Source organism: Drosophila obscura, unplaced genomic scaffold (assembly GCF_018151105.1).
Source record: "Drosophila obscura isolate BZ-5 IFL unplaced genomic scaffold, ASM1815110v1 contig_95, whole genome shotgun sequence".
Lineage (NCBI taxonomy): Eukaryota > Metazoa > Arthropoda > Insecta > Diptera > Drosophilidae > Drosophila > Drosophila obscura.
In genome coordinates this window covers 1495004-1507940 of record NW_024542889.1, presented here as the reverse complement: position 1 = coordinate 1507940, position 12937 = coordinate 1495004, and positions in this window count along the sequence as shown.

The following is a 12937-nucleotide window of genomic DNA, read 5'->3' as shown; positions in this document are numbered from 1 at the left end:
AAGGCGAGTGGGAGTAGAATGGGCAAGAGTTAGCAACAGGCGGACCCGTGGTGGACCGTGTTGCAGCGAAAACAATAATGGGTTTTTGTATAAAGGTTAATAACAATGTAGCAGGTCACTGTGCCAACCGACGATATGTTGTACGTTTTATGATGCTAGATTTCGAAGTGTCTCTGCTGCGCAGACGAGCCTCCCTCACAGCCTTCGTCGGCTGACGATTTTCGGGAGGGGGAAAATGACTCAAGAGCGCAGAGTCAGGTAGGCAATGTTGTGAGCTTAGCTCTGCTCTCTTTGCGCTGCCATGGGCGCGCGGCCGAACCAAACTGTTTTCCTGCACGGAAGGAGTCAGACAACCAAAAAAAGAAATCGGTATATAGTAGAAAAGTATGCGAATGTATTTGCTGATATTGCTGGTATATTTCAACCCGCTCGAAACTTATATCAATTTTATATATTTTGCCAGCAAACACGAAGCAAACATTGCAATATGAGAACAAAAAACCAAATGAAATATTTTAATAATGAAGACAAATAGAATATAATTAATGCAGCATTATATGAATGACAATTATATGGAATTATAATATATTATAATTTTTTTTTATTAATTTTCATAAATAAAAAAAAAAATTTTTTTCGGCACGGGAGGCGTCGCCATCTGCTACTGCTGATAGTCAGACACATAACCCTGCGAATAAAATATTGGGGAGCCCAGGATATTTATTTATTTATATCAATTAACAATTATCTGCTAATTATGGAATAGGAATAAACAAGAAAAAAAAAAACAAACTAATTATATATGTACAAGACAGAAAGGAAAGATACAATTTACACATTTTCTAAACTAAGGTAATGATAAATGTTAAATATAATTTGTTCAAGGGATAATTCGGGGATATTAAATGGTACAAGTAATTATAATTATTGCATAAAACCCGGAAAGGTTCATGCTGGGAGGTAATTAGATCTACATATGGATAATCGGATGGGGCGGAAGGTACGGGTTGGTCTGGAGGGAACCGAAAAATCGATTCGTCCCAAAATCGTTTGGGAGTTCACAATCCCGAGAATGAGCTTATGCATGAATACCACGCCATTGCAAATTCTGCGATGGTGTAAAGAGGGTAGGTTCAGTAGTTTTAGCCTAGATAGGTATGGTGGAAGGAGTCTGTTAGAGTCCCAGTTTAGATGTCTAAGGGCGAATATTAAAAATTGTTTTTGAACGGATTCAATAATAATTTGTTGCTCCTTGTATTGTGGACTCCACACACAAGAACAATACTCCAATATCGTTATATACGGATCATCATCTTTTGACCAACGCTTAATAAACGCTAGAACTCCCTTAGCTTTGTTAACAGTTGAAGCAATATGGATATTAAAACATAGCTTGTGATCGAAAAGGACTCCTAAGTCATTTGATGTGGAGATTCGATCCAGAACATGGTGTCCTAGAGAATAGGAGACCAAATGTGGTGCACGGCGGTGAAAAGTCATAAGTTTGCACTTAGAATGGTTCAAGAAAAGTAGGTTATTTGAACACCAAATGCTTAATTCATCAAGGTCAAGTTGCAGGCGAGTATGCAAGTACCAGTCGGAGAAGGAAAAAAAAATCTTAACGTCATCAGCATACATTAAAGTAACTGAGTGCAAAATAACTTGGGGCAGGTCGTTCACAAACAAATTGTAAAGAAGCTGACCTAAATGACTTCCTTGAGGAACTCCAGAGGTTACTTTGACAACATTCGACAAGACATTGTTAAACAACACACGCTGTGTGCGATTCGACAAGTACGATGATATCCAATTTACAAGATTTGTGGGAACACCTAATAAAGAGAGTTTATGGATCAGTAAAGTATGATTAACAGAATCAAAAGCTTTACTGAAATCTGTAAAAATGACGTCAGTCTGCAAGCCACTTTGAAATCCTATGTTGATTAGAGACGAGAATTCTAAAAGGTTAGTAGATGTTGATCGATGTCTAAAAAACCATGTTGCGTCGGGGATATAATACTAGAACATGCGTGTTGCAATTGACGAGTAACAAGGTGCTCGAGCAGCTTCGGAATGGCAGATAGTTTAGCAATACCACGATAATTTTCGATATTAGATCTGGACCCTTTCTTGTGAAGAGGAATAAGGTAGGATTCATTCCAGATCATGGGGAGGCGAGAATGCTCCAGGGATAAATTAAATAAGAATGTCAAAGGATGAGATAGGACTTTTTTGTTTTTGTAAACATTTCTGAAATAAAGACTGATATTATTGAAATTCAAACAACATAAGCAAATATAAGCTAAATAAGCAACTATTTTCTGATTTGGGCGACTTTTAAAAGTTGTAAAAATTTGGTTATTAAGGCAAAAATATATCTTTATTTTTTGTCTGATTGGTTGACTTTGAAACTTGTTTATAAAAAGGTTTTTTATAAAGACTGATACTATTGAAATTCGAACAATATAAGCAAAAATAATCGAAATAGGCCATTCTTGTCTGTTTTAGGTGACTTTAGAAAGTTGTTGTAAAAATGTTTTTTTATAAAGACTGATATTATTGAAATTCGAACAATATAAGCAAAAATAATCGAAATATGCAATTCTTGTCTGTTTTAGGGGTCTTTAGAAAGTTGTTGTAAAAATGTCTGAAATAAAGACTGATAGTATTGAAATTCGAACAATATAATCAAATATAAGCTAGATAAGCATTTATTTTCTGATTTGGGCGACATTTAAAAGTTGTAAAAATAGTATTATTAAGCAAAAATATGCATTTTTTGTCTGCGTGGGTGACTTTGAAACTTGTTTGTAAAAATGTTTTTTATAAAGACTGATATTATTGAAATTCGAACAATATAAGCAAAAATAATCGAAATAGGCAATTCTTGTCTGTTTTAGGTGTCTTTAGAAAGTTGTTGTAAAAATGTCTGAAATAAAGACTGATACTATTGAAATTCGAACAATATAAGCAAAAATAATCGAAATAGGCAATTCTTGTCTGTTTTAGGGGTCTTTATAAAGTTGTTGTAAAAATGTCTGAAATAAAGACTGATACTATTGAAATTCGAACAATATAAGCAAAAATAATCGAAATAGGCAATTCTTGTCTGTTTTAGGGGTCTTTATAAAGTTGTTGTAAAAATGTCTGAAATAAATACTGATATTATTGAAATTCGAACAATATAAGCAAAAATAATCGAAATATGCAATTCTTGTCTGTTTTAGGTGACTTTAGAAAGTTTTTGTAAAACTGTCTGAAATAAAGACTAATATTATTGGAATTCGAACAATATAAGCAAATATAAGCTAAATAAGCAATTATTTTCTGACTTGGGCGACTTTTAAAAGTTGTAAAAATTTGGTTAAGGCAAAAATATGAATTTTTTGTCTGATTGGTTGACTTTGAAACTTGTTTATAAAAAGGTTTTTTATAAAGACTGATAATATTGAAATTCGAACAATATAAGCAAAAATAATCGAAATAGGCCATTCTTGTCTGTTTTAGGTGACTTTAGAAAGTTGTTGTAAAAATGTTTTTTTATAAAGACTGATATTATTGAAATTCGAACAATATAAGCAAAAATAATCGAAATAGGCAATTCTTGTCTGTTTTATGGGTCTTTAGAAAGTTGTTGTAAAAATGTCTGAAATAAAGACTGATAGTATTGAAATTCGAACAATATAAGCAAATATGAGCTAAATAAGCAACTATTTTCAGATTTGGCGACTGATATTATTGAAATTCGAACAATATAAGCAAAAATAATCGAAATAGGCAATTCTTGTCTGTTTTAGGTGTCTTTAGAAAGTTGTTGTAAAAATGTCTGAAATAAAGACTGATACTATTGAAATTCGAACAATATAAGCAAAAATAATCGAAATAGGCAATTCTTGTCTGTTTTAGGGGTCTTTATAAAGTTGTTGTAAAAATGTCTGAAATAAAGACTGATAGTATTGAAATTCGAACAATATAAGCAAATATAATCGAAATAGGCAATTCTTGTCTGTTTCAGGTAACTTTAGAAAGTTTTTGTAAAACTGTCTGAAATAAAGACTAATATTATTGGAATTCGAACAATATAAGCAAATATAAGCTAGATAAGCATTTATTTTCTGACTTGGGCGACTTTTAAAAGTTGTAAAAATAGTATTATTAAGCAAAAATATGCATTTTTTGTCTGCGTGGGTGACTTTGAAACTTGTTTGTAAAAATGTTTTTTATAAAGACTGATACTATTGAAATTCGAACAATATAAGCAAAAATAATCGAAATAGGCAATTCTTGTCTGTTTTAGGGGTCTTTATAAAGTTGTTGTAAAAATGTCTGAAATAAATACTGATATTATTGAAATTCGAACAATATAAGCAAAAATAATCGAAATATGCAATTCTTGTCTGTTTTAGGTGACTTTAGAAAGTTTTTGTAAAACTGTCTGAAATAAAGACTAATATTATTGGAATTCGAACAATATAAGCAAATATAAGCTAAATAAGCAATTATTTTCTGACTTGGGCGACTTTTAAAAGTTGTAAAAATTTGGTTAAGGCAAAAATATGAATTTTTTGTCTGATTGGTTGACTTTGAAACTTGTTTATAAAAAGGTTTTTTATAAAGACTGATAATATTGAAATTCGAACAATATAAGCAAAAATAATCGAAATAGGCCATTCTTGTCTGTTTTAGGTGACTTTAGAAAGTTGTTGTAAAAATGTTTTTTTATAAAGACTGATATTATTGAAATTCGAACAATATAAGCAAAAATAATCGAAATAGGCAATTCTTGTCTGTTTTATGGGTCTTTAGAAAGTTGTTGTAAAAATGTCTGAAATAAAGACTGATAGTATTGAAATTCGAACAATATAAGCAAATATGAGCTAAATAAGCAACTATTTTCAGATTTGGCGACTGATATTATTGAAATTCGAACAATATAAGCAAAAATAATCGAAATAGGCAATTCTTGTCTGTTTTAGGTGTCTTTAGAAAGTTGTTGTAAAAATGTCTGAAATAAAGACTGATACTATTGAAATTCGAACAATATAAGCAAAAATAATCGAAATAGGCAATTCTTGTCTGTTTTAGGGGTCTTTATAAAGTTGTTGTAAAAATGTCTGAAATAAAGACTGATAGTATTGAAATTCGAACAATATAAGCAAATATAATCGAAATAGGCAATTCTTGTCTGTTTCAGGTAACTTTAGAAAGTTGTTGTATAAATGTCTGAAATAAAGACTAATATTATTGGAATTCGAACAATATAAGCAAATATAAGCTAGATAAGCATTTATTTTCTGATTTGGGCGACATTTAAAAGTTGTAAAAATAGTATTATTAAGCAAAAATATGCATTTTTTGTCTGCGTGGGTGACTTTGAAACTTGTTTGTAAAAATGTTTTTTATAAAGACTGATATTATTGAAATTCGAACAATATAAGCAAAAATAATCGAAATAGGCAATTCTTGTCTGTTTTATGGGTCTTTATAAAGTTGTTGTAAAAATGTCTGAAATAAAGACTGATAGTATTGAAATTCGAACAATATAAGCAAATATGAGCTAAATAAGCAACTATTTTCAGATTTGGCGACTGATATTATTGAAATTCGAACAAGATAAGCAAAAATAATCGAAATAGGCAATTCTTGTCTGTTTTAGGTGACTTTAGAAAGTTGTTGATAAATGTCTGAAATAAAGACTGATACTATTGAAATACGAACAATATAAACAAAAGTAATCGAAATGAGCTATGCTTGTCTGCTTTGGGAGACTTTAGAAAGTTGTTGTAAAAATGTCTGAAATAAAGACTGGTACTATTGTAATTCGAACAATATACGCAAAAATAATCGAAATAGGCCATTCTTGTCTGTTTTAGGTGACTTTAGAAAGTTGTTGTAAAAATGTCTGAAATAAAGACTAATATTATTGGAATTCGAACAATATAAGCAAAAGTAATCGAAATGAGCTATGCTTGTCTGCTTTGGGAGACTTTAGAAAGTTGTTGTAAAAATGTCTTAAATAAAGACTGATACTATTGTAATTCGAACAATATAAGCAAATATACGCTAGATAAGCATTTATTTTCTGATTTGGGCGACCTTTAAAAGTTGTAAAAATTGTATTATTAAGCAAAAATATGCATTTTTTGTCTGAGTGGGTGACTTTGAAACTTGTTTGTAACGAGAAGGAACGTGTGAGTCGTTTCTGGGGACACGACTCTACTATACCCGTACTCAGTCAGTATATACATTTTTGAGCTTATGATTTTTTTGAATTTTAGAAAAAAAAAATTTTACATCTTACATTTTTTTGCTACATCTGCTATCTACATATACATATACAATGTCTATTCTACATCTAACATGTAGATTGTACATGTTCCATTTAGATTCTACATCTCCTCCGCTAGGGGTTGCTCGCGCACTGAACGCGGCAGAGTGTGCGAGCGAGAAGGAAAATGAGATGCGTTGTCGTGTCGGGAGGGGGAGGGGAAGCAACTGAAAATTAATTTCTTCATTCTGGCTATAATTATAATCCCATCTAATTCAGATTCGGTAGATATGGGCATTCTCTACGATACTGCGGTTTTAGTTTTATCGTATCTTTAAAAATGTGCCTGCCACAGATTTTCGTCTTTTGTGTGGGCGGAAGGGGGCGGGGCGAAATTTTGAAATACACTTGTAGCAGTGGGATATTACATGAGTCTGGAAACCAAATTTGGTTGCCCTAGCTCTTATAGTCTCTGAGATCTAGGCGCTCAACAAGACAGACAGACAGACAGACAGACAGACAGACAGACGGACAGACGGACAGACAGACATGGCTATATCGACTCGGCTATTGATGCTGATCAAGAATATATATACTTTATGGGGTCGGAAACGTTTCCTTCTCTGCGTTACACACATCCACTTTTACCACAAATCTAATATACCCCTTAACTCTTTTTTGAGTACGGGTATAAAAATGTTGTTTATAAAGACTGATATTATTGAAATTCGAACAATATAAGCAAAAATAATCGAAATAGGCAATTCTTGTCTGTTTTAGGTGACTTTAGAAAGTTGTTGTAAAAATGTCTGAAATAAAGACTGATACTATTGAAATTCGAACAATATAAGCAAAAATAATCGAAATAGGCAATTCTTGTCTGTTTTAGGTGACTTTAGAAAGTTGTTGTAAAAATGTCTGAAATAAAGACTAATATTATTGGAAATCGAACAATATAAGCAAAAGTAATCGAAATGAGCTATGCTTGTCTGCTTTGGGAGACTTTAGAAAGTTGTTGTAAAAATGTCTGAAATAAAGACTGATACTATTGAAATTCGAACAATATAAGCAAATATAATCGAAATAGGCAATTCTTGTCTGTTTCAGGTGACTTTAGAAAGTTGTTGTAAAAATGTCTGAAATAAAGACTAATATTATTGGAAATCGAACAATATAAGAAAAAGTAATCGAAATGAGCTATGCTTGTCTGATTTGGGAGACTTTAGAAAGTTGTTGTAAAAATGTCTGAAATAAAGTCTGATACTATTGAAATTCGAACAATATAAGCAAATATAATCGAAATAGGCAATTCTTGTCTGTTTCAGGTGACTTTAGAAAGTTGTTGTAAAAATGTCTGAAATAAAGACTGGTACTATTGAAATTCGAACAATATAAGCAAAAGTAATCGAAATAGTCAATTATTGTCTGTTTTAGGTGACTTTAGAAAGTTGTTGTAAAAATGTCTGAAATAAAGACAGATATTATTGAAATTCGAACAATATAAGCAAATATGAGCTAAATAAGCAACTATTTTCAGATTTGGCGACTGATATTATTGAAATTCGAACAATATACGCAAAAATAATCGAAATAGGCAATTCTTGTCTGTTTTAGGTGACTTTAGAAAGTTGTTGTAAAAATGTCTGAAATAAAGACTGATATTATTGAAATTCGAACAATATAAGCAAAAATAATTGAAATAGGCAATTCTTGTTGTTTTAGGTAACTTTAGAAAGTTGTTGTATAAATGTCTGAAATAAAGACTAATATTATTGTGTAACGAACCATGGATCCCATGGTTCGTCACAAGCAGATGACGCAGCCAACGCTACTCCCAGGTGAAGCGATCAACACCCAGCAAAAATGCAAACTCAGCACACGCCAAAAGACAGGAGACCAGCAGAAGGGGCTTACGCAATAAGTACCTAAAATAATATTAAATAAATAAATATTCCTAACAATATATATTCCCGAAGTGCCAACGAAATTCCTTTCCCACGGTACCGGTGCACACCGATCACCTTACCTGGGACATTGGACACTTGTTGGGAGGCGATTGCTTAGGTAACCCTCGATTACCGGGCAAAACCCCCACATGCGCAAGCCAGTCAGCAGTCTCCGACTCTCCTTACCGGGGATATTGGACACTGACTGCAGGGCTAATGATTAGGTAACCTTTTGTTACCGATCAGCCCGTCTGCACGCGCAGACTATAATTCGGCAATATATATTTATGTAAGAACCCTTCCCACATTCTGGAGTAGAAATAAGATATCTGTAAGACATTCATGGGAAAATCGAAGGCCGGCCGATCTATAAAAGGCACTGCCTTGCATGATAAAAAAGGCAGTCCACCAGCCATCGTCGGAGGCAGTCCACCAGCCATCGTCGGAGGCAGTCAATCAGCCATCGCGAGAGTCAGTCAAAATCACCATCCGCGTCGTAGTACAAGTGGCGCCCGAGCAGGGACTTTAAAGGATTTTTCGTGGAAACTTCAAGAAAACCGAAATCAGGGACTTCGTGGATTAAAGACCCACTGCCATCAAAAAGGAAATTGAATCGATAACAAGTCCGCGCACTTACATAATCCGGGCGCGAAAACAAACGCGAAAGTATACGCAGTGCCGATCCTAAAAGTGCCGTTCAACAGTGACTCAGTGCCAAAAATCAACAGAAATCAACATGGAACATCACGACGATGAACAACCAGAGGAGGTATACCCTGCGGGACACTTTTCCAACCCAGGGGTCAGCACCGGCTGGATCCACAAACTCCGTCGGGACGAACTAGAAGTCCTCGCCGAAGAATTCGGATTCGGCAGCGAAGGAACGGTCGATGAACGCCGAAGGAAATTTGCCGCTCTAGTCGCCGGGCCACTCGCGCAAGAAGCCTGGGTCCGCCTAGGAGAGTTCGAGAGGCACTATGCCAAGCCAGCCTCACGCTCTCGTTCCAAGTCACCACGGCCCACTACTCCTGGACCATCCGACACTCTCCAAATGGATCCTATGACCGGACTACGAGTCCCCGCAGCCACCGAATACCGCACTCCTGCCGCCCCGTTTCCAAGGCCCCTAGCTACAGAGACCCACTCAGCACCCGTGCCGAGGATCTTGCCAGCGATCGACCGACCCATGGAAGGGCACCACTACAACCACGCTGCACCAATGGCGGAACGCATCCGAAAGTGGGGAATCCAGTTTGACGGCCAAGATGACCCTCTATCATTCATCGAACTGCTCGAAGAACGCGCGCTCTCGTATGGGGTGGACACAAACCATCTGCCGCGGGCCATGGCCGAACTTCTCACAGACCGTGCCAGTCGCTGGTTCCGCACCAGCCGCCTACAAAGTTCCTCATGGGAAAATTTCCGCCAGGAATTCTTAACGTTCTTCTTGCCACCACGGTATTTTGAACAATTGGAAGACCGGATCCGAGCCCGAAAGCAATTGGCTGGGGAACTGTTCAAAGATTTCCTCATCGAGATACGTCTACTTATGCACCACGCTGGGTACGACGCAACCAAGGAGCTAACCAGGATCTACGACAACGCCCTCCCAGCCTACCAGATGTACGTGCGCCGCCACGAACTGCAGGACTTGTCACAGCTAACACTGCTGGCCACAGAGTTTGAGAGTATTCAAGAGCGGACCATCCCGAGCACTCTCGCACCATCACGACACACGCCCAGATACGCACGGCCTACGACAGATCAGAGGAGCGACGATTCCAATCGGACACCATTCCGGAAGCCTCATTGGAACTCGGCAGACTCACCAAGAAGACAGCCATCCAACCCAGTGAGTACGACAAAGCCCGAGGTAGCACATCGCATGATCACGACCCCCATCGCCAACCCACGCGCAGCCTGTCGCCGGTGTGGCGAAGCAGGGCATGCGGCATATGAATGCCAAAATCCCTCGATCCTGTTCTGTTGGGAATGTGGCAAGCGCGGCACCCGGACCATCGATTGCTGTCGCCAGAACACGTCGGGAAACGACTCGCGTCCTCGACTGACACGGGATCAGCCGGGAACGACGTCTGCCCGACCCACGAATAAAAACCCCGCTACACATGAACGAGAACCGGATAGTGGCAATGGTAACCATACGAGGACAGGCAACGGAAGCCACCGTCGACACAGGGGCATCCCGAAGCTTTATCAGTGCAAACCTCGCCCGACAACTAGACAACAACACCAACCTCCAAGATGCATGCGTCCGCATACGCCTGGCCGACGGCTCGGTCAGAGAGATCACCCAGATTCTACTGGCGCACATCAGACTGGATCAAAGAGAAGTTCAAATACCCCTCCTGGTCCTACCAAACATGTTGGATCAAGTTATCGTCGGCATGGACTTCCTATGCGCCATTGAAACAACGATCCAGTGCGGTACCACACTTCTACAATTACGAGATCAGTGCCACACACCACATATCCACACCGTTCCGACCAACAGAGTACAAGGCCACGAACCCCGACACCAGAAACTGAAGCCAACGGCGGCCGTCATACGTCCGCAACCTATCCCAACAATTTCGGCACCCAGCCACGCCAACATGACACCCATACAAACCTCAGCGAACACACGACCACGACCTACCCCAACGAACAAAACGACCCAGATCGCCACGAAGAACACGACACCCAGCCCAGCCCCAGCAGAGGCAAAGCGCCGGCCCACGAACATGAAGCCGAAACCAACAACACGAAACAACAATCAAGCAAACGGGAAAACGAGTCCCACGGTCACTACGGAGCAACCGCGTCCTAGGCCAACCACAGGGGACACATACCCCAAAGAAACTACGAGAATCTCACCCACGAGACAAGCACTAACGCACTGGAACCCGGCGCTCGACACAGGAAGCCCAGGTCCAAGTCCAGCAACAGAGCATGTAAGTACCCTCTCCTCCCAGGAGAAAGTGAACATAGAAACACCCTCAGAGACGACAATCAGCCCTGAACCAAGACAACAAAATCGACACCGACAACGGCAGCAACAGATCAACAGCCCAGCAACAAGGGAAACAGCCACGCTGACCCCACCCTGGTCGGGGCCCATAATTGAACTGATATCCACAGAGCCCCTCAACGCGGGCCCGGAAACCAGTACGATGGCCCCACGATACACCGACCGCAGCCCTGTCGTACCCACGGCCGACGCCACACCGATCCTCGCCCACACAATGGAGTACCTTCCGCGTACTGACATGATTTTTAGCGTCATGCACCGAGCCATGCCTAGAGCCATGTCCGAGATCTTCGTCGCCCATACAAGTCGTTGTTGTGATACCAGAGGCGTCATCGCGACTCACCTGTTCACGTACCTATCTGGCTGTAGTATAACACGAGTACTACACCCGGCGTGCCAAAACATCATACCCATGGTCGACACCACACCCATCGTCGCCCACATAAGCGACTACCAACGGAGGATCGAAACGCACAGCTCCTTCGACACAACCCTCTTACCCGAAGACCCACGCCAACCATTTGACTCCGAAGCCGCCGATCGAACCGAACATGAGCCCGAACCAGTCCCGGAGCCGTGGCCGCCGGACTTGGCCCCACAGACCCAAGCATCCGTCGCCCAAACAAGCCATTGGTCCAACAAAAGAGACATCGTCGAGACCAGCCAGTTCATCCACCAGTCTGGACACAATACCACCCAAGTGTTCCGCCAGAGCTACAAAACAACTCTACCCACGTCCAACGCCTCCCCGATCATCGCCCACATAAGCGATTACCACCGGAGCATCGATCCGTCAAGCACATTTGACAAACCCATCCTTCCGAAAAACCCGAATCAAACCTTTGACCCCGGAGCCACCGAACCCACCGAAGACGACCCAGAACTACCGACGGATCCTTGGCCACCCGACATAGCCCCGAAGATTCGAGAATGCCTGGACAAATAACGACCAAAGAAAACTGCCGAGAAAACCATCGTCATATGGGAAATTCGACCCACCAAGCACCAACTACACCAACTACAAAGCACCCAGAACAGCAGAAAGGCCACGATCACAACCGCAGTAGAAAATATAACGTTACCGACGCAACGCTAAAGTGACGAGACTAACAGCGACGAATCCGGAGACTCGGCACAAGCCAAAGGACAGGATAACCCGGAAAAAGGCGAACCTCAGCACTCGCCAAGCGACGCCACAAATCTCTCCATCACCCACCCGGAAGAAAGGGGGCGGGGGGGTAACGAACCATGGATCCCATGGTTCGTCACAAGCAGATGACGCAGCCAACGCTACTCCCAGGTGAAGCGATCAACACCCAGCAAAAATGCAAACTCAGCACACGCCAAAAGACAGGAGACCAGCAGAAGGGGCTTACGCAATAAGTACCTAAAATAATATTAAATAAATAAATATTCCTAACAATATATATTCCCGAAGTGCCAACGAAATTCCTTTCCCACGGTACCGGTGCACACCGATCACCTTACCTGGGACATTGGACACTTGTTGGGAGGCGATTGCTTAGGTAACCCTCGATTACCGGGCAAAACCCCCACATGCACAAGCCACTCAGCAGTCTCCGACTCTCCTTACCGGGGATATTGGACACTGACTGCAGGCTAATGATTAGGTAACCTTCTGTTACCGATCAGCCCGTCTGCACGCGCAGACTATAATTCGGCAATATATATTTA